Source organism: Rana temporaria, chromosome 13 (genome assembly GCF_905171775.1).
Source record: "Rana temporaria chromosome 13, aRanTem1.1, whole genome shotgun sequence".
Taxonomy (NCBI): domain Eukaryota; kingdom Metazoa; phylum Chordata; class Amphibia; order Anura; family Ranidae; genus Rana; species Rana temporaria.
In genome coordinates, this window is record NC_053501.1 from 14365089 (window position 1) to 14366322 (window position 1234).

A 1234-nucleotide genomic window follows, 5' to 3' on the forward strand; every position below is an offset into this window, starting at 1 on the left:
ATGTCCTAAAACAGCTTGTAAAAGGCCGATCTCAATGTGGTCTGTGAACGGCCATTTTCCCATTCAGGAGAAAACAAAGCAAAAAAAAGTAGTCAAACATTTACTGCTGCTTAAAAAATAATAACCAGGTTAATGCGAGCAATAAAAAGACGCTCCGGTGCTTGCCCAGACGGGCCGTGGGTACAGTGAGGTGCAAGTGGACAACAAATTCCAGTGAAACAAAACATGGACGAACATAGAAAGACGATTTAGGTTTGGAAACACAGATCAGAAGATTCCTTGTTAGCGTTCTGAGGCTGCGATCGAACGTGTTTGAGATACACCACTCAAATTTAAAAGCCTGCATTAGAAAAATCAACCCCCCCTCCCATTCATGAACAATTAAAAATTACTTGGATCTGTGAGCTACACAACAAACAAAAAAACACCACCCAAAAATTTGAAGCTGAATTTTAGATAAAATAATACACTGCTCAAAAAAATTAAAAAGGAAAAACGTTTAAATCAGAACTCCTGGGATATTGGGGGAGGGGTGTATACAGAGGGGGGAGGGGCGTATACAGAGGGGGCGAGGGGTGTATACAGAGGGGGAGGGGTGTATACAGAGGGGGAGGGGTGTATACAGAGGGGGAGGGGTGTATACAGAGGGGGTTGTTAATTTCAATTAACAGCAAAGCAGCTGAAAACTGATTAACAACAGGTGCACTAGATGGGCAACAATGAGACGACCTCCAAAACAGGAATGGTTTTTCAGGTGGAGGCGTCTGACATTTTTTTGGCTAGGGTCAGTGTCACTACTGGTAGTCACGAGGCGATACTTGGACCCTATAAAGGTTGCACAGGCAGTACAACTCCTCCAGGACGGCACATCAATACGTGTCATTGCCAGAAGGTTTGCCGTGTCTCCCAGCACAGTCTCAGGAGCATGGAGGAGATTCCAGGAGACAGGCAGTTACTCTAGGAGAGCTGTTGGGTATCAATTTACTCAGGGTAACATTGTCTTTCACAGTATAAAAAAAAAAAAAATTGGGCTAACTTTACTGTTTTTTTATTTTTTTTAACTAAAAAATAAGACAAGTGTATATTTTTCCCAAAAAAAGTGCGCTTGTAAGACCGCTGTGCAAATACGGTGTGACAGAAAGTATTGCAATGACCGCCATTTTATTCTCTAGGGTGTTAGAATAAAAAAATATATATAATGTTTAGGGGTTCTATTTAGAGGGAAGGAGATGGC